At 47.5% G+C, this 18,428-nt stretch overlaps 1 protein-coding gene and 1 long non-coding RNA gene across 5 annotated transcripts in view; one reads left to right on the top strand and one right to left on the bottom strand.

The window, feature by feature from the left end:
- HLF (HLF, PAR bZIP transcription factor) overlaps window positions 1-18,428 on the top strand; it is a 54,259-nt gene that overhangs the window by 16,240 nt on the left and 19,591 nt on the right. The gene's annotated exons all lie outside the window — the stretch shown is intronic.
- On the bottom strand, window positions 9,270-17,531 carry LOC110256029. Its single transcript, XR_002337187.1, has 2 exons — window positions 15,768-17,531; window positions 9,270-10,016 (listed from the first exon to the last, which is right to left on the bottom strand). It is a non-coding gene; the product is annotated as an uncharacterized LOC110256029 (long non-coding RNA).

The following is an 18,428-nucleotide window of genomic DNA, read 5'->3' on the forward strand; positions in this document are numbered from 1 at the left end:
TCATATTAGAAATGAAATTGGTTCCTTGAATTGAGTCTGCTCCCAAGAGGATTGGATGTTGTGGATACGTTGCCAAAGCATGTTTTCTCTTTTCATCGTAGGCCTTCCATTCTGATTACAAGCTGCTTAAAAATAAATGTTGGCCTATCTCAGTGGCCAAAAACCATGGAGAGTAGGATGAAATCATTTTAAGACAGAAATAACAAACTTTGAGAAAGACATTCGGAGAAACATGGTCCTAATAACATCCCTACACGGTTGTTAGACACTAAACTAAATTGGATTTGCTGTCAGAGGTCACCTGCGAAGCCGTGACACCCTGGTCCAGTCACCTAAATTCTGAGCCCTTTTTCTCAACTACAACACAACAGCCTATTTCATATGATCATTGTGAGGGTTAAATTACATTAAATGGGCTAATCAGGGAACAGACCTGAGACTGTGCCTGCTGGAGCTGTCACTCAGTAAATTTTAACTCAGAGTAAGAATCTGCTATTTAAATATCACTTTCTAGGAGTTCCTGTTTTGGTTCAGTGGTAACGAACCTGACCAGTAACCATGAGGATGCTGGTTTGATCCCTGGCCTCGCTCAATGGGCTGAGGCTCCAGGGTTGCCATGAGGTGTGGTGTAGGTTGCCGAAGTGGCTCAGATTTGGTGTTGCCTTGGCTGGGAACTTCCATATGCTGCAGGTGCGGCCCTAAAATAAAATACACATCACTTTCTAGAATGTACTTGGAGTTCATATTTTTGGAATCTCACTTTTAGGTTTCTGAGTTGCTGGGCTGAGTCTTTGCAAGCCCTATGATGCTTCTTTTGGTATCTGTATAGTCTCAGCTGTGCTGTTAATTATCTTAAGCAAGTTGTCAACTTCTCTGGGCTTCATTTTTTCATATGTAAGATGGGAATAGTCTATGTCTTTCTGACTTACAAATATGTCATAGCTATAAGATAACCAATTAGAAAATCGACCAAACCAAAGTCAAATCAAAGTATAAACTGGGTTAGCATTGTTATTTCCGTTGTGTTTTAGGTGGCGAGAGGGGAACACACATAGCAGTCTCAAGGTAGGCCATTTGTAAAGAGCACACAATTTTGGACCAACCAGTCTAGGTTCTGGACTGGACCTCTGGAGATATCCCTGAATCTCTCAAGCCCTCAGTTTTCTTATCTGTCAAATGTGGGTGCTGTGCTAGCTCTGTGATCCTGTATTCTAAGGCTACTATGAACTGGAAGACTAATATTCAAATTTTGATGCAAAAAATGTAAGTCTTCTTGGGGTGATACTTGGGGTACTGCACTCACACTAGCCAGTGGATTAAAGGTCTGATATTCTGTCACTCATAAAGGATGGTAGAGTTCAGAAACTAAGATTGTTGGCGTTCCCACTGTGGCTCAACAAGTTTAGGTCCCTGCGTAGTCTCTGTGAAGATGCAGGTTTCATCCCTGGCCTTGCTCAGCATGTTAAAGATCTGGTGTTGCCACGAGCGGCGGTGTAGGTTGCAGATGTGGCTCGGATCCGGTGTTGCCATGGCTGTGGCGTAGGCCTCAGCTGTAGCTCCCCTTCAACCCCTAGCCTGGCCACAGGTGTGGCCATAAAAAGGAAACAAACAAGGAGTTCCCGTCGTGGCTCAGTGATTAACGAATCCGACTAGGAACCATGAGGTTTCGGTTCGATCCTTGGCCTTGCTCAGTGGGTTAAGGATCTGGTGTTGCCATGAGCTGTGGTGTAGGTTGCAGATGAGGCTCGGATCCTGAGTTGCTGTGGCTCTGGTGTAGGCCGGTGGCTAAAGCTCTGATTCAACCCCTAGCCTGGGAACGTCCATATGTCACAGTAGTGGCCGTAGAAAAGGCAAAAAGACCAAAAAAAAAAAAAAAAAAAGGAAACAAAAAACTAAGACTGAAAAGCAAAAGACATTTGACACCTTTGCGAGGTTGTGGGGGCAGGAGGGAGGGGAAGGCAATAGTATTAAAGCTGGTTGCTTCCTTAAAAAGTGGTCTTCATTCTGAATGGGAACTGCTGGCTTCTTTCTGGTGTTCAGCCTTCCAGAGTAACCCTGAAAGCAAGTTATCTGGCTGGAATCATTGCTCCAAGGGTTAGATTTTTCTAAAAGCGTGTTTTATTAGCCAGACAATAAAATTTCTATAAAAGCAAAAAAGGAAAACCCCAAGGCCCTGCACTGGCTTTGATGCAGCTTTTCTAGAAGGGCAGTGGCCAGCTATGTTCTCGGTTTGCACCTCTGGGTGGCTGGATTCCGGTTTGAAGGAGCTCTCCGTGCTGTAGGTTTCACCTCAGCCAGTTTCAGTGGATTAGTAGGTGCCTGGAATGTCATTTCAGAGACCGAAACGTGGTCTGGGCTCAGTGGAAAGAGTTCTGTGATTGATGAGGAATGTCTGCCCTGGGCTTAGTTGGGACCGTTATTTGTGCCAGGTATTTGCTGTCCTGACAGAGCAGGTTGAGAAGATCCTTCAGGACAGTGGCCCTCCAGTGGGCAAAAGATCAAAGAGTCAGGCCAGTGCTGTTTCCGGTGTCCTGGAAAAGTGTTTTTCCAAGCCCCTGGCATGCACTCTTTTGCTCTCAGTGGGAGACGCAGCCTGGTCGGCTTCCCAGATGGAGGGAGGGAAGTCCGTTGATTCTGCACCGTGGTCCCAGGACAGGAGTTATGAGGTCGAGGGAAGCGGTGATGCCAACAGTCCCTGTCAGGTGCCTGCGGATACTCCAGTGGAGCACATCCTAGGGGTGCTTGCTACTCAACAGAGGCAGCCACAAACCACAGAGCCTGGCAAGCTGTGTGGCCAGTGATCATGCTGCGGACTCCCTGGAAACCCGGCCTTGAAAGGACCAGGAGTCTGGGCCCTCGTACTTCACACACTGATGCCTGACATTTAAAACACAAGTTCTGTCACTTTCCTTAAGAGGGCATTGAAGAATTTACTCGTCTACTTAAAATTGGGGATGACCCTCAGTTATCCATGCAAGTCATTCTGAAGCTTATTTCTCTTCGGTTTTGGAATGTGCTTTTTTATGTTTTTGTACTGTCGATCTGCTTTCCTAGTGATGTTTGAACTCTGCGGATTTTTCTTTCTGTAAAGCACCCTTGAGGGGGAGTGTCGTACTTTTCACAGCTGTCCCAGTATGTGTCCCCTAGCTAGCCAGGTGGCTTGGAGACCTCCTAGTCCCCTAACTTTAAATCCATGAACGACACCAGTGGATTAATAATAGTTGCCATTTGTTGGGCACTTACTGTGTGCTCCCAGGCACCTGGGTCGCTATGACAAGGGGTAGGTTGCAGGAGGGGTTGGAGCAGTGGGTGAAGTGGGCTCAAGGTTAAACATTGTCAATGGAAAGTCTAGCAAAGAGTTCCCTGAGAGTGGACCTACCATCCCCTGCTACTGCAGTTTCCTGCTGTTTCCAGTGACTGCACTTGAGCTGTGCACACGATTAACTCAAATATCCTGAGGCTGATTAACCGGTTTGCAGATTAACCAAGGTGAAGGCTCACCTGGGCCTGGGAGGTGCTCATCAACTCAGCTGCCCGTAATTAGCTGGCTATGGCTGATTGCATACCCCATGGTCAAGGACCCTGAGGGCTGGGCTGCTGCTGCGCTGGGGGGCGGGGGGGGGGGGGAAGAGCAGTGTCTTCTAGGACCTTCCACTCCCTTCAGCCAGAGGAGCCCGCTGGCTCTTAAACTCCTGCAGTCTCCAGCCCAGTCCCTGAGAGGTTCAGAAGCTCCTGGCGACCTGGCACTCGGCCTCTGCCCCCCCCCCGCCCCCGTACCTTCCAGCCCTAACACTCTCCAGATTGGGAAGATCCAGACGGCTGGAGAGCACCGTAACTTGGAAAGTCTGGGGATGATGGGATCTAATATGTTGAAAGGGGCCCAGAGAGCAGAGCTACTAGTCCCCACTTTCCTCCTCAGCCTATGACCGCACCCCCTCCACTTTGCTGCCCCAAAGATGTAAATGGACAGGCTTGAGACCCTGAGCAGTGACCCCCTCCTGGTGTCAGAGGAGGCCAAGGCCACAGTTGTGATAGAGTGGGAGCTGCCCACGAATGCAAGCTCTTGGAATTATGTCTGTTTGCCACACCTTCCACCAGACCAGAGTACCCACAGTTTAACCCAGGAGCCAAATTCCTGCCCTACTTGGGGTGATCTGTACCGTGGGTCAGCTCCAAATCTTGAGAAGGTGTCCCTGGAGGACTTGCGCCTGTGACCTGTGAAGAAAGAACGAGCCTTGGCACAGGATGGTGTTTGTCTTTGTGTCTTAATCAGTGTTCACCTGCGCCCTGACCCGCCTTCCACCTCTGACCCTGTGTTCCTTCAGCACCTGCCGGGCCTGGATGCCTTTCCTCAGTACAACCAAGTTTGCCGACACCTGCGGTCCCTTCTCAGCCAGGGCCATGGGTTTCCTTGGGTCCTTCTCGTTGGCTCATGTTTCCCCAGGGCTGCTGGTGTGTACAGTCTAGAGATCACATTTTATTAACACAAAGAAATCTGCTTGGGCTGCCTGGCTCGCGCCGTCACATGGAGAGAAATGTGCTCCTTTGCTTCGCCAGCCTGCAGCGCTCTGTGCAGAATACAGCCGAGAGCTGGGCACCGGGCCAAGCTTACATTTCACTTTGGAACACACTTTCGCATCACTCCTTGGCAGAACATCCACGGCGGTGTCTATTTGGGGAGTAAGTTAGCGAAGTGTTATTTCCCTCTTATGAGTGTCGAGAGATGGGACCTTTAAAAAAAAAATGCTTGACTTTTCTCCGCATTTATTGTCTTCAAGGTGCCCAGGGAGTCAGGGGATCTTCTGAGTGTGGCAGCAGCACCAGAGAGAAGCCCTCCCCCACCCCCAGGCTCCCTGTTTCCTAAATCAGTAAACACAGCCAGGACTGCCTGGGACAGAGAAACTTAGGCCAAGGTAATAACATCAAAACCAAAGTCCTGGAACCCTTGAGTAAACTAGTTACCCTCCCAGATAAAACAACTTTGTTGTCCAAATCTTCCTTTCCAGAGATCTAAGACTTTTCAAATGCTGGTCCAAGGCCAAGCATTGAAGGAAAGAACTTCACCAAGCCTCCTGGAATGGCAAACACTGTTAAAATAAACAAAGGAACCTCTTCCATTCAGTTTTCCCTTACTGGTCTATTTTTATTTCCTTTTTTTTTTTTTTTTTTTTCTCCCTTGTACTTTACCATTTTGTAATACTCTCCCTTCTCCACCTCTGCTCCCATCTCCATCTCACTCAGGAGCCAAACTGATCATTTTGCCTTTAATAACACAAATATCTAATTTCAAAAAGAGGAATTGGGTGTTCCTGAATATAATCAGTTCTTACAGGTGGATGCCTTAAGCCTGACTTGGTTTTGAAAGGAAATTTGGTTCTGAAATTTTAAAACCTTTTTGGGAAAGATTGGAATAGTTAGAAAACAAAGATTTTTTTGGAATAATGCTGACTCCTCTTTTCTCAATGACATAGATCCATCTTGAAGCACAAAAATTGAAAACAAACTCTTCCTCATTGTGCCAACCTATAAATTCCATGGGGATTTCCCAAGTGCCAAGCCTTGTTCTGACCTAGTGTTCACTGCTTTGGGATATTGCTTTTGCCATCAGTCCCATCCAGCCAAGCGACAACTTATCAAGATTTAAAGAAATTTTTCTCAGCAAGATGCATTTGCCAGTTTCTGCTTCATAGGACGCGCCACCCACAGGAAACCTTCCCTCCCCCGTTGAGAAGGATGCCCAGAACTGTGGGGGGACCAGGTTGCAGTCTCCTGCTAGTCACCTGGTGAAGCTTTTGCTTACTCTGCAGAAGGGAGGTGGCAGAAACCCATTCCACTTGTCTCAGAAACCTGCAGGTGATTAGCTTTAAAAAAAAATGATAAGTTCTGGTAGGGCTGCAGAGGCCTCAGCTCAGTGGGGGGTGGAAAGAGTGCTACTTCACAGAATGAAACTGTTGCAATCACATCCGTCATTTCAGGTGAGGTCAGATAAGGTAATTGGAAAGATAAAAGTCGTCCTGCAGTTTCAGAGAGGTCTCCTGAAAGTGTTGAGAAATGGTTGAAGTTCAGAAGTTTATTTGAAGCTTTGTTCCCCTTCCGCTTATAAACAAGACAGGTATTCTTTAGTCACACTTTTCTTTTTGATGGTCAGAAGTCATGGCCGGCGACTGAGACGGTCTGATCTGCTGGCCGTGGCAGGTTTGTCGTGTGGATCTTCCGCTTTCTGCATTGGTGGAGGTGAATGAATAAGCTTTGGCTAGCTGCCACCTGCCACTCAGCAGGACAGCACCTCGAGGCTTCTCCCCTCTGCTCTTGCTTGGGGAAGTGTTTGGGGAGTGTAATTTCATGTTATAGTTAACTGAAGCAATGCACAGTGCTTTTCTTAGCGCCTTATCATGGCAGGACACTTGTCACTCAGAATTGACTCTTTTGGGACTACTTTGAAAATCGGTAGGTGAAGTGGTTGGGCCTGAGTCTGGCCTGTTCTTGTATTAGTGCAAGTACTTGAATCCTGCAGGGTGGTTGTTTTTTTTGTTTTTGCATAAAACAGGTGAGGGTGTGTTGACCCTCATCTTCCCCAAAGCACTTGTATGGACTCTGCCGTCGGCTGGCAGGTGTCTCAGAGGCAGGGACAGGGCTTTTCTCTCCAGCACCTAAGCCCAAGCTTTACACTGTAGTTGGTGAAAGTGTTTCCTCAGTAAACGTTGTTGAATGATTGAAATAACAAAGACATTACTTTCCTTATATTTAAAAGAGTCCTTGTGCTCACGTTACCTTCAGTGGGAGAGCAGAGTGCAGTTCATCGTGGCGAGTCTCTGCAAAGGGTCAGGAGAGCTTGATGAGCCCCTTGGGGCAGAGCTCAGCAAGGCTGGTCTCCGAGGAGGTGACTTGCAGACAGACCCCTGTGGGTGGATGTGGTCCCAGGGCCAGGGCTCACCAGGAGGCCTCAGCGAGCTGCTCTTCCATGTCAACATCTAGCTGTTTTTTTGATCAGTTGTTTCATAGCCAAGGATAAAGAGTGTTTTCAGATGAGAGATTGCACATCAGAGTGGTTACTGACTCCTAATTTTCCATCTTCAATGAGAGACACAATTGGAAGTCAGCAGCTCCAGCCTGTACGGTAGTCCCAGAGCACCTGTGAGAGTTCTTAAAACTCATCTAACGGGAGTTCCCGTCGTGGCGCAGTGGTTAACGAATCCGACTAGGAACCATGAGGTTGTGGGTTCGGTCCCTGCCCTTGCTCAGTGGGTTAACGATCCGGCGTTGCCGTGAGCTGTGGTGTAGGTTGCAGACGCGGCTCGGATCCCGCATTGCTGTGGCTCTGGCGTAGGCCAGTGGCTACAGCTCCGATTCAACCCCTAGCCTGGGAACCTCCATATGCCGCGGGAGCGCCCCAAGAAATAGCAACAACAAAAAGACAAAAGACAAAAAAAAAAAAAAAAAAAAAAAAAACTCATCTAACAGGTTCTTGGTTGGAATTTTAAGTGAGTAAGTAGAGAAATTCCATGTTGGGCTGGGGGAGGGGAGGAATGGAAAGGGGTGTAGATTAAAAAAAAAAAAAAAACTTATATTTCTTTGGATCGTAGATGCTGGAAGATGCCTCTCTGGGTGGCAGGTTAGGGTATACCTTTCTTAAGCATAGGATTTGGTTTATGGAATGGTGCTTTCACCCTTGGTAGCCAGCGGGTTGGAGTCACTCAGATGTACGTGGTGCTCCTGGAGAAGAGGGGGCCTTGGTCCCCTTTCCGTCCACACCAGAGGCACCTGCAGCCCCCACTGAGGGGTCTGCTGGTGGTGGGAGAATCCTCCTGGCTCACTGCTCCCACAGCAGAAAGTCAAGAGCTGGAACAAGTGATGGCTGGATTCTCCCTGAGCAGAATGCATTCTAAGCCCCTTACCCGCTCTGTGCGCAGGGAAACAAGTGTGAAGCTTCTGGCAACACCCATTGATGCCTGACCCTTCCTACATGCACTGGTGCTATTCATTTTACCATGTCTCACTTTGCCATGTAGAATGTTGGGGAAAATAACCTCCCTCCTACCAGGGTAAGATTGCAAAGGCTCTGGAAAGAATAGTGCAGAAAATTATTCAAACAACTGAGGCGTATTTTCAGATTTAAAATATTAAGACATACATACCAAGCACCTTTCTTCCATTATCCAGAATTAACAATTTGACATATTTACCATATAAATATTTAAATTTATCTATATATTCGTCTATGAATGTAAACATTATAGATTAAGTTGGCATCTGGGTGAACTTTTATAAAAAAAGAGCTGTGTATAAATTTGTAAGGCAGATCAGAAATAATTCCAAATCTGCTTTCTCAGGTGTGAATTCCTCCTGCCCCTTTGTATTAATAAATAAGCCTGGTTTTAGTCTAGTTAGAGAAGAAATCCAGGCTGGTTCATCAGAACACCGCATTCCCCTTGGTTAGACTTTGACAGAGGGTGGGCAGGCAGCTCTTTGGCACAGTTTCTGGGTGTTTCCCTTGGGAATGTAAGAGGAGGATCCCTAAACCCCAGGACAGGCCACAGCAGAGTGATCTTCTTCCCTGGGTGCTAAAGAAAAACAGACAACTAACTACACAAAACCAGCATTCAAGGAAGGGCGTGGTGCAGCCTGAAGACAGGTGTCATGGGGGTCCCGGTTCTGTGTGGCAGCCGGACCGGGCAGTTAACCAGTCACCATTGTGCCATCTGCCTGGTGAGATCCTGAGAGTCAGGCAGTCAACAGTGTACAGCAGTTTTTCTCTGAACACAGAGTTCCCCTCGGATGGAGAGAAAAGAAACCATGCAGAGACACCTAACCCTTTTCTAGTGCTTCCTGTAGCCTGGGCACTAAGCTAGGAGGTTTGCATGTGTTACCTCGTTTAAACTCAGGACAACCTCTGGGTACTGCTATTATTCGTACTGGGTAGGTGCTATTATTGTGACCCTTTCACAGATGAGAACACCAAGGCCCAGAGATCTGAGTAAAATGCTGATAGGAGCCCAGTTAGGAGACAGGGGCTGGCAGGTACAACCTCCCGCCTTCGTGCCAGCCTCTGTGTGCCAAGCTGCTGGCTTCACTGCTTCTCTGTAGGAGGCACTTTCCCTCATGAAGGTGGCAAACTCCTGGGACCTTGGAAAACCCGTGTCAGTCAGTACAGGGATGTAGGTGTATCGGAACCTGGATGTGCAAGGGACACAGATGAAAGGAGCCCCAAGATCAGGTCAAATGCATGCCTGTAGCTGGGGCCCAGGGAGGCTGGTTTTCGGAACACAGGCTTGACTTTTAAATCATGAAGGATTTAATTTAAAAATGGCTTCTGTGCTTTTGTATGACTCTCAAATCTGCAGTGCCTTCTAGTATGATCTTAAAAGGGAAACATTGAAAGGATAAACACAGCCATCTAGGAAGAGTCAGGGACAGTCTAGAGGGTATTAGGACCAAGCACTGCCTCAGTGCCAGCCCCACAATCCATGCAAGGCAGAGACAGCAGGAATCATCCTCCTGGCGCCCATGCTTTACTGATCTGCCCCAGTGCAATAGAGAGACCCATCAGTCTGCAGAATCTTGGTTCCCCGCCCCCTTGCCTTTAGCTGCCCTGAGAAGCCCAGGTGGGTGTGCTGGGCAGCGGCTCTCACCTTGCCATCAGCTGGAGGGAGGGAGGGAGTCTTCACCTTCACGTGCTTTTCAGAGAAGTGCTTGCTGAGAGCTCCTTGCAGATCCAAACCATGGGGAACATGCAGTCTTGGGGGCTGTGTGTGTGAAGCAGCATGGGGCATGCCACCAGCACTTGGTAAATATTAGTTCCCTTCCTCTTCCTGTGTGTGAGGCAAGTTGTACAAGTGAAACATCAGCAGTTCGGATGCAAAAATAGATCTCCATGTGAGGATGTGGCCTCTTTTCCTGGAGTGTGGACCAGATGTCAGGCTGCCTGGTGCGGACTCCAGGAATGTGACGGCTTCCTTCTTCGGGGCTTCATTGCTTCTCCATATGGAGAAGGCTCTCTCTCCATGCTCTTCTTGGATCTGAAAAAGAGGATGAAAGTCTCAGGAGTGAACTTTCTGTGTTCTCCTTCTTCAAAAGGATTTGTGTTATGTATTCTTTGGAGCTTACTTTCAAGCCTAATACCTGGTCATCATGTCATTATCCCTGTTATCTAATAACATAGTAAAAATTCATGGAGAAACACAGCAGTTGGACGCTTGTTTGGATGCATTTATCCTTTTCCTTATCTGACATTTACTGAGGCCCAGCTCTTTACCAGACGCCAAACTAGGTGTTGGGAATTCAAAGACAAGGAAGGTTTCGTCCCTTGAACTTGAGAAGTTTATCATTTGCAAGGAGATAAGTCATTGTGAATGAAATGTAATAGGGGATGTAGAGGATGAAACCAGGAAAGCCAGAGTGGTCAGCCAGCTCGGAATGAGATGCAGACGGAAGATCAGAGATGATCCTCAAATTGTGCTTTTTTTTTTTTTTTTTTTTTTTTGGCTGTGCCCATGGCATGCAGAAGTTCCTGGGCCAGGGATCAAACCTGCACTACAGCAGTGGCAATGCCTAATCCTTAACTGCTAGGCCACCAGGGAACTTCCTCCAATTGTGTCTTGAAGAATGAGCAAAAATTATTCAGTAAGAAGGATACATTTATGTGACTCATTGAGTTTTTTTTGACTGATACTAAGTTAAATTCCATTAAATATGCTCAAGAATTAATTCAGATCATAGTGTTAAGGGACATGGGACTGGAATAAAAAAGGGTGTGTCAGGGGAAAATAAAAAGAACATAACATGGTGGTTAATCCATGGAGGGGTAATGAGCTCCCTTCTACACAGAGGAGACTATCCTGCCTGGTGAGGGACCTAGGCTCTGCAATGCCAGGGCAGCCGAGCCACGTGTCTCAGACGAGGTATGTTTAAAAAAGTTGGGAGCTTAGAGGCGGCATAACTAATGTGATTTGACAGTTGCTGTGGCAACACACCTACTTCCAGAAAGTTAGTGTTAGTGGGAGGGCAGGAAAATTTGTGGTACCTGCCCTGGGCTGCCCCCTGCCCCACACTGCCTGTTCTGAGCCGCGTGGTACAGACAGATTCTGACTGCTGCCTGCCTTTGTGGAATTGACCCTGGAAAAAGACAAGGAGATGAATAAATTAGAGCCAAGACGACAGGGAAACTATGTGGAGGAGGAGGGGGCGGTCTGAACAAGCAGCACCAACACCTTTCAGGAAAACGTCTCCCCAGTGTTGTATTTGAATGTATTGAATGATCTGAGCGTTGCTTTGAAAAACGCATATGGCATAAATGTGTGTATACCTCCCTTTAGGGAAGGAGCAGCAAAGAATGCTTTAAGCATAAATAAAATAGTCATTAGAGTAGCGAAAAGAGTTAATGAAAAATTGGTTTTGTCGTTTTGGCGGAAGAGCTAGGTGATTGCCTCTGCGGCGCCACCTTCTGGCAACTCCGAGGTATGACATGGTGTGAATATGTGTGGGTGGTGGGTTTCCTTGCTTTAGTGTAAGCAACTGCTTATCTCCACAGGGGCTATTTCCTCTAGACCATTGGCTCTCAACCTTGGCCTCACATGCGAATCACCACTGGAGCTTTTTGAAAACAAGTTATTTAAAAATACGTGATTACAAAAGTAGTATATGACCATTGTAAAATGAAATAACTATAATAGCTTGCATTCCTATATCCCACTCCCAGATTTAACAGTCAGCACTTCCTTGCATACTCTTCCAGATTTTCTCTGTGTTTATAAGCATATGCATGTATAAATATATTTGTATAGTTAGAGATTGTGTACAGAAGTATGAAAATATATGTATATGCACTACTAAACAGAATAGTATATGTAGTATCTATATTATACATAGTGCATGTATACATAAGACTATGCAACTTGCTTTATTACTTAATAGCTTTTGACTGTCTTTCCATATTAGTACATACAGATCTACCAGCCACCTGGAATCCTGTCCTCTGGATATGCCATCATTTATTTAACAAGTATCTTTAGCTTGTTTTTATCCTTGGTTGCAATTCTCCATACATTCAGCATAATCTAAAGTTTAAACCCCTAGATGTATGTAAGTATGTGAATTCTGAAAGAGTCATACTAGTTTATAGTCCCACCAAACGTATATGAGAAAGCTATTTCCACTTTCATTAAAATAAGTAAATAAATAAAATAAAACAAACAAAAATACAGAGCCCAGGTCCCATTTTCAGAGCTTCTGATCGAGGTAAGAGGGTGCTTAGCATTGATATGTTTGAAAAGAAGCACAGGTGTATCTGGTCCATAACCAGGATTGGGAGCTATGGCCTTAGAGGGGGTAAAATTTGGAGCCCTGCTCCTAGGTGATGATGTCTGAGTCACACCCTTTCAGATCCAAACAAGACTGCCCTTACTGTGGCCAGCTGGGGAATAGAGCCACCCATTTCCTTGTTAAACTAGAGATGTTTATTTAGCGTGATGTAAACATTAAATCCGTATTTGTTAATATTGAGTAGGATTAAAATTGCAAGAGTCAGAGATGTTAACACTTAGGTAGTTTGATACTTTCCTCACTATCCTATAATGATTTGGTTATAATCCATTTTACCTTTAAAGACTCTTAAGAAATAACTGTTTAATTCCTTTTGGTGTGGCCCAGATTCCAGTAGAAGAGGTAGAGTTGATGGATATTAAAGACAAAATCTCATTCTCTGATTTCAGTATGAAAAGCCAGCTGGTACACAGCTGGCCAGCTTTGCGAGGTAGCAGTGTGTCCTGTCTCTAGCTTTTTTTTTTTTTTTTTAAGGGCCACACTTGTGGCCTATGGAGGTTCCCAGGCTCAGGGTCAAATCAGAGCTGTAACCACAGCCACAGCACCACAGAATCCTGAGCTGCATATGCGATCTGATCTACACCACAGCTCACGGCAACATTGGATCCTTAACCCACGGAGCAAGGCCAGGAATCAAACCTGCATCCTCATGGATCCTAGTCGGGTTCGTTAACTGCTGAGCCACAGCAGGAACTCCTTCTGTCTCTAGGTTAGTTAGCTTCAATGGATGGAGAGTGAGAAAATGGACCTTTCTTTTCGGAAACCCGTTCTAAGCCTTCTCCGTCTTGGGGAGTGATTCCTCCTTCACAGCCTGTTTCGGAAGAAAGTCACCCACCTTCAGGGCTTTCATTCTTCCCCTTGAGGACATGCCTTGCCATCCTCTTCCGTGTCACTGTCCACTGAACTGTTTGGCAGAGGACACAGTGTCTCTTGCTCTGTGGCATCAGGAAGCCATATCCAGGCTTCACTCCCCACACCTCCCTCCAACCTCAAGGCCACTGTCTTCACCTCACAGCACATCTGTCTTCTCCTCTTTGAGGAACCTGACCCCTGCCCCTCCCATCTCTCAGTTGCCCACAGATCATTTCAGCTGGTCTCTTTATCTCACTCTAGTGATTAGGTAAGAACCGCCTTTTGTTAAGGAGTTTGTATGAGGAAATCTGAGCTGGTTGGGGCATGGGGGTGGGCATGCTGGAATGGCAGAAGGTCTCAGAGGTGCCAGGACACCCTGGGTCTCAGTCTATGCTGGGTCTTCCCTTCTCGTGAGTGGTCTTGGTGGGCCCAGGGCCACACTGAAGGAGAACACATACCACACCCCCGAGGACCCATGCAAATGTTGAGAATGGCTTAGCATCTAGTTTCTGTTTACCTGAGAGGCACACGGATCTCACCTCGTGCCTGTGGAAGAGAAAGGCAGATTTTTGTCCCATACAGAGCTCTCTACATTAGGCAGGAGCCAGATGGGTTTAGCTTGGCTAATCTTAGTGCAAGCTGGAAAATTCCAGTTTTTCTGAAACAACACATTTCTAAGAAATTGTCTGGTTTAGAATATTATTCTAGCGTATGTTAGGGAGCTGCATGACTATGAGCTGACTTACTGCAGGCTTATAAATACGTTTGAAAATGTGCATGCATCTCCCTTTGTCCCCCATCAACAAGGTGGTGATAGGAACTGGATTTAGTAAGCCCCTCCGTTTTGTTTTGTTTTGTTTTTTAATTACTAAAAAATTCAGTGGCTGTTTGTCAGCTTTTCCCTTGGGTGGGACTTGAATGTAGTTGAGAAAACCTGAGTGTGTGCCTTTTCTCACGTCTTGGCTTGCTCCTGGATGTAAAAATCAGAGGCATGATGCATGCTCGTGGAATGTTGATTCAGATTCTAGATGGCTGTAAACGATGTATGTTGCTCTATAGTCTCCCCTTTTCCTCTGCCCAGATGACCAAGATCAAGCTGTCACTTCTTTATGATGTCATTTTTCACGTGAAACCTCATCACAAAGGTATATGCCCGTCAGGCAATAACAAGACCTGTGCAGCGAATACTTTCATGAAGCTGAGTGCCCAAGGGGCTGCTGTAGAGGCTGGCAGTGCTCATCTCACCCCACAGGAGACGCTGGGGGACACGAAATCCCTTTTGTTTAGTTACCAGCTCACTCCTTGGAATTAAGTTGATTTCCCCCCCTCCCCAAGAATCTACATCCCTGACTTAGCATACCCCCAGTCCCCACCTCAGCTCCTATTGCCTAGCAACACTTACTTAGTAATCTTTCAGAATTATCATTAACCAACATGGAGAAAGAGTGTCTGTGTTCAGCGTTGTATACACAGCTTGTGGTATGGAAATCTCTGTTGTAGGTTAGAGGGGTATCTACAGGTATTTTTCATCATCCTCCCCCCACCCCCGCCCCCACCCCCACCCCCCACCCATAACATACACTCTGCAGACCAAGAGTGAACAAATGAAAAGATGTCACGGGGACTTGATTCTGTTGATGCAGCAGGTGCAGAGGGGCCATCTCTGCTAGGCTGAGTCACTCAGCACCCCTCCGAGTCCTCCCACGGAGAATGCAGGGAAGACACCCGTGTCCGGAGGAGCACCCCAGGATTCCTGCCACAGGTAGGGCCAGGTGAGGGCTGCATGATGGGAATCATTGGCTGCTAGCCTTCAGCACTGATTTTGTGGGTGGGCATGCACAGGTGGAAGTGCAGGAAGAAGGTTCGGGCTTTAGAGCAGCCCTGGCTTGAATGCAGTCTCTTCCAACCTATGAGCTGTTTGACCTTGAGCAAGTTACCCAAGCTGTCTGGTCACATTGGTGCCAGTTTGTTCAATGCAGGTGATGCAGTTCCCTGATTGGGAGGCACAGTGACTTCCCAGGAGGGGTGGATAATGGAGCTAGGAGAACCCTCCTGCCGTCAGTCCCATCTCAGCAGCTTGTCCAAGAACCAGCCTACCTCCTGCCTTTCTGGTCTCTCTGAAGTATCATGCACAGAGTCCTCTTCATCTACCTGTCCCTAAAATGTCACTGGTCCCCCAAGGCCTTTTCTGTGGTTCTCTTCTTGCTCTGTATTCTCTCCAGGGGGGCAGTCTGTACTTCTAGTTAGGCTGGATTACTTTTCTGAAGCCTGGACTCGTGTGTAAAGCTGATAGCTGTGTCCACCAGCATCTTCATCTGGAGTTCAGAGGTGCCTCGGACTCAATGGATCCCTGTCAGAGGCTGTCTTTTCCACCATGTTGCCTGTTTCGGTGAATTTTTACCACCTTTCTGGCTGTTTGAGCCAGAAACCCGAAGGTCCATATTTACCCTCTTTCTCCCCTTACTGACTTGGCATAGACTCATAGCACCGCCCCCATCCCCCCAGTTCACAACTTTTGAACCTATCTGCTCTTCTTCCACTGATGTGAGGGAATGCTTGCCATTTCCTGCTCTCCTCCCCCCACATCCTCCACTCACCTGTCCATTGAGGATAAGGAGGTCTGCGCCCAGAGGGCCCCTCTTTGTCGGGTCTCAACTCTTCCACCTGCTCCTTGCCCTCTGAGCTCCAACGACACCAACTGCTTTCGATTCCCTAACTGGCCCGTGAGTTCTCTCCCACCTTCGTGACTTCAGTTTCTGTTTTCTCTGCCTTGATCACCTCTTATCTCTTTACTTTTATGGCTGATTCCGAGAATCTCTCAAGATGCCACCTTTCTCTGAGAAGACTTTCCTCCCTGTACTTCCTCCAAGGATCTGGATTAGTGACCGGCTTTGCAGTCTACCCTTGGGTTCCCTGGGCAGTGCTCTCCTGCAGCACTTGGCACTAGTGCCCCAAACCTGGTGCTTATGTGTTTCTACCTCCAGACACGTCTCCCAGGGGCTGGGGTTTCTTATATATTTTCAGAGCCTAGTCCATAGTAGGTCTCAATAAATGTCTATTAAAAAAAATGAATGTTTTAATCAACAGGTCTCAATAAATTTCTATTAAAAAATGAATGTTTTAATCAACAGGTCTTTGTTCATCATTCTGTGCAAGGCATTTGCAAGCCTTTTTCCTGAAAAGATTTCCAGTCTAGTTGGAGGATGGATAATGGCTTAAATGCTACAAAGTCACTTCACCTGAGAAAACTTCTAGGCGGCATACGCTGAAGTGCAGCATCATATAGATATTCAATGTGAGAGAAGTTGGGCATTGTCGCCAACATTGGGATAGTCAGCAGGAGGGAGACCACCTAGGCCTTGAGTGGTGGTAGAACAGGTAGAGAGGATGAGAGGCAACAATGTCCAGGAGACAAGGCTGACCGGCGTGGCTGGAGCAGAGAGTGCTGGTGGGAGCAGCAGTGCCTGCATGAGGAAGTCCTTGACTTCCAGACGGAGAGCTCAGATTGGGAGGCAGTGGGAGGCCCCTGGCTACCTTTGATCATGGTGATGTTCTAGGAAAAGGAACCTGGTAGCTGTGTTCAAACAGGATTTCAGGAGGCAGAGACCAGTTAGGAAGGTGTTGAATTTGTCCAAGTCCTCAAAGGAGTGGCCTGCCCCTGGCCTGTGGCCAGGATCTGAGCCACAACGGAAAACCTCCACTGAACTAAAGGGTGCTTTCTTGCGAGAGCTAGAATGAACTTTTGCTGTCAGTCCAGACTCTCGTCTCATCATATAACAGGTGGTCAAACCCAAGCCTAGGGAGGCCCTCCCCCAACAGCTCCTGGCAGGGTCTGTGGATTCCGATCCATGGCTCATTTCTCCCTTCTGCATGAGGGGGGTGTGGCTAAAGTTCAGAGCCTTACAGAAAAGAGGCAAGATGGTTCACAGGCGTGAGCAGACCTGGAGGAGGGGCTGGTGTCCCTGGGAGCTTGAAGGATGAGTTTGGCTTAAACATGTTAGCTTTGGGACGACAGTGAGCAGGAGGCAGTGACCAGCCACACACTGCCCAGTGCAGGACTTTCTGTGAACTTTGGGGCGAGAGGATTTCGGAGAGCACTGGCTAGGTGCCAAGGCAGGAGGCTTTGGAAAAGCTTGTTTACCTTTAGGTGCTCAGCTTGGAAACTTGCACAGGAAAGATTTTTGTGGATCTCCTTGAGAAGCCGCAGAACCACCGACACACCTGAATCCTATTCATGTTCATCCGGAAACTCAGGCTTTAAAACAATCCTGTTTTTCTTCCTATGTTTGTTTGGATTGGTTGGGGGTTGGGAGAGGAGGAAGGGTGTCACTCAGGAAAGGGGGAGCCATTTGTTTGCAGTGGGTTCCGGGGTTCACAGTGGGCATCATCAAGCCTCGCCCCTCCCTTGTCCCTTGCTTCACTCTCGCCTCCAAATCCAAACAGAAAACTCACATGGCCCAAAGGAGAAGAGTCAGTTTAATAACTCGCCGTGGCAGCACTTTGAAAACTGCATGTTTCAAACGACTAGGCCTGCACATTTTCACCAACTCAGACAATTAAAGAGACTCCAGGGACCTCAGTGGTGCTGATTCCAGTGGTGTGTGTTGTCATTAAAAATGGAAAGAGCCTCTGAAAATAGGCTGCAGGTATATAGAGAGCTTGTTCCTCTTCTGGGTAAGAAGGTAGCCCCATCCTAGGAGGAGCCCAGTAAATTGCTTAGTGGCCCAATTTCTCCATAGGTAGAAGGTACCCAGTGGACCTGTATACTTGGCAGGGCAGTCGGGAGGCAGGGCGAGGCTGTAGATACTCATGCATCGTGCACCTAAACCAGGTCCAGGTGCAGCATGTAAATGCAGGCAGGAGCCCCTCTCACCTGTTCCTCTGTGGAAAGCTGACAGCATCACTGTGCATGTGGGGGGGCTCTGAGGAGGGGCGAGGTGAACACCCATGGGACTCTAGGTCCCACTTGATCCTCTCCATATGTCTCTCATTGCTCGTTCTCGAGCCTGTGTAGTTGCAGAAAGGCTTGATGTGGCCGTTCTTGATTACAGCTGCTGTCACTGTGGTGGCCTTGGGAGGGATGGAACTCTTTCAGAAGGAATGGCTGAAGCCAAGATTTGAACACTGGCCAGTGCATGGTTGGTGGGCATTAACCTTCTATTTCCCAGGCCTTTACCCATTTGCTACAAGTGCAAAGGAAACCAGGGGGCCTGCTCTTCTCCGTGTTCCATGACTTTGGGATGCACTGGGGGCAGAGA

The sequence above is a fragment of the Sus scrofa genome, chromosome 12, assembly GCF_000003025.6.
Source record: "Sus scrofa isolate TJ Tabasco breed Duroc chromosome 12, Sscrofa11.1, whole genome shotgun sequence".
Lineage (NCBI taxonomy): Eukaryota > Metazoa > Chordata > Mammalia > Artiodactyla > Suidae > Sus > Sus scrofa.